General features: G+C 43.6%; 1 long non-coding RNA gene across 1 annotated transcript; it reads right to left on the bottom strand.

Annotated features, from left to right (window-relative positions):
- Nucleotides 1-1160: 1160 nt before the first annotated feature.
- On the bottom strand, nt 1161-2259 carry LOC124280779. The gene is made up of 2 exons (XR_006899770.1): nt 2035-2259; nt 1161-1404 (listed from the first exon to the last, which is right to left on the bottom strand). It is a non-coding gene; the product is annotated as an uncharacterized LOC124280779 (long non-coding RNA).
- Nucleotides 2260-2722: the final 463 nt, after the last annotated feature.

Below are 2722 nucleotides of genomic sequence, written 5' to 3' on the forward strand. Positions count from 1 at the left end.
ATTCATTTATATTTATTAAGGTTCCACCAAGAAATAGAATGGTACGTGCCAAAAAGCACCAAAATCGGGGCCGAAAGGGAGGCACAGTCAAGAAGGGAATAAAGAAATGCCAGAGAAGGGTATGCCAAAACATTGATTACTAGGCCGAAAGGGTGTGTCCAGAAATAGGCCGAAATATGTAGCCAAATCAGACCAAAAGGGAAAAGGCACCACAAAACATCTTACCACACAAACACACTCAGTCACGAAAACGTCACACATGCAAAACACACCTCTCACACATCCACCCACACCTACATGCAAAACGCCTCTCACACACTCACAGATACACCTCACACATTCACACATGCAAAACACACCTCTCGCACATTAACGGATACACCCTCACACATACACCCGATCACACATGCAAAACACATCGTGTTCACATAAACGCTCATCTCTCACAAATGCATCTCTCTCTCTCTCTCTCTCTCTCTCTCTCTCTCTCTCTCTCTCTCTCTCTCTCTCTCTCTCTCTCTCTCACACACACACACACACACACACCACATACAAAACACATCTCACACACATGCACCAATTTACAAAAGCAAAACACACCTGACACCTACATCCAGTTATGCTTATACAACCTCTAAGATATACACACACTCAAACGTTCATACAATACACACCCTCCCACATGTATACACCTTAACCTGCATGCACACGCACACGCACGCACGCACGCACGTACACAACACACATACTGGATGAGAAATCTACGAGAAGATTCTCCTAAAGAAGGCACCCACTCTCCTCAGCGCCTTCCTCACAGGATGAACCTCTCGGTCCTCCACGAAACTGTCCTCGTCCTCGTCTTCATAGACCCAGTAGTCACTGTCGTCGTCACTTGGGGCAGGATAGTGGTCGACGTAGGTGATGGTGACTGGGGCGGGGAGCGTCTCACCGTGGTCAGGGCGGGCCCAGAATGGGGTGAAAACACTCAGGGGGTCATGTGAAGGGGTCGGGGAAGCAGCCTGGGGACGCTACATCGGTTAGTGGGGAGGGAGGGAGAAAGGAGGGACATTTAAAGGAGGTTATAGGAGGCTTTTATTTAGAGTTGAATAAGGCAAAAGAAAGTCATAGTCATAGTCCCAGATTACACATGAAAAATAATGTTAATGTGTACATGAGAGAGGGGTGTGAGGGGGCTATTTTCAGGACACCATAACAGACAGGGGAAAGTGTGCAGTGCAGTAGCACGTGTAAGAGATCACTGGCTCATAGACAAAAGAAGCAAGCTATTCCGCCCAATAGGAAGCAGGTGTAGATAGGATGTACATACACAGTCGGATTCCTCATCCAGCGACGGCCATAGACTAGCAGCAGGAGTGACATGATACCGGATCAAGTCTTCCCGTGCTGAAAATAACCCAAACAGCACAATCATATACACAATAACTACATGTACAACACAACCTTTAACATGTTTAAGTTCAAAATATAGCGAGATAGTCGTTCTTCCAGATAGGCGGATTGCACATGTTAGGACATCGGCCAATAGAGACTCTTTTGATAGTACAAAGCTACTCAATTTAGAGCGTTTTCACCTTGAGGAGAAGGCAACATGGTCCCCCTAGCCTACAAATATAGATATATACATCCCGGCAGACATTCTTATTTACCCCTTAGCATTTTTATGAACAGACATAGGGACACACGTTCATTGTTTCCTTACAAAATGCATCTTTTAACCATGTCAATGTAGGCCGTAGTAGTCTACAGGTCAGAAATACTTTTAAAAGTCTAATGTACATAAAATATATCTGAAATGATTTTGCATTATCCCCTGTCATATGTATGCACGGAAAGTTTACATTTCAAGCACAAAAGGCCAAGTAAAATAAAGACATTACTGAATTTGAGTAAAATTGCAAATGGCGGCCATGTACAAATGTCATCACTATCGATACTGCTGTCAAACTGCGGCCAATTCCAGTCTAAATCTACGCCCTTCACACGTTAAAATACAATAACTGTCTTCTTAAATACCTTGAATATGCAGCCTTGTAAACATCTTGTCAGTAGAAGATCTTGAAACGATGCTGTAGTCAACGAAATGCAGAGCGATAGCGAGTAAGAGCAATGGCGATTCTGTTAAAACACAGGGGCGTTGGCAACGACAACGGTAACTAGTATGGAGACGACGTCAAAACGAGGCGTCATCGTCCATTTCCGGTAAGGACAATCAGCCGGCTGTAGTTGCATGTCATAGGGCCAAACACATGGCGATTTTAGCTTTCCGGCCATTGCCAGCATATTCATTAGTCGGATATACGGTAGTTAACCACCAAATCGGGCCCATGGGCTGACAAAATATAACACTCACTCTCCAAAGTTAATATTAGTGCAAAATAGAAAACTTTGAGCATTCATTTTCAATCCAAAGTGTTTCAGATTCCCTTTTTATTTGCTGTTTCGTATATAGTCATCCCAGAAACAGAAGTTGCAGTATAAACTCCTGCAGTCAACCTTAAAATGACAGACCATTTGTATCTTCAAGTGCATGGTTCTGAATGTAAGAATATATATTGTGACAAAGAGGGAAGTATCGAACATCATGAACAATAGGGACAGAAAGACATAAAGCAAACTACTTTAGAAAAGGAAGCAGATCCTGGTGTAGCGGCCGTCGTCATGGTTCCCGTCGGTGATAAAAAGAAGGGCAGGTTGAATTTAT

Source organism: Haliotis rubra, unplaced genomic scaffold (genome assembly GCF_003918875.1).
Source record: "Haliotis rubra isolate DU_JTF1 unplaced genomic scaffold, ASM391887v1 Scf2738, whole genome shotgun sequence".
Classification (NCBI taxonomy): Eukaryota; Metazoa; Mollusca; class Gastropoda; order Lepetellida; family Haliotidae; genus Haliotis; species Haliotis rubra.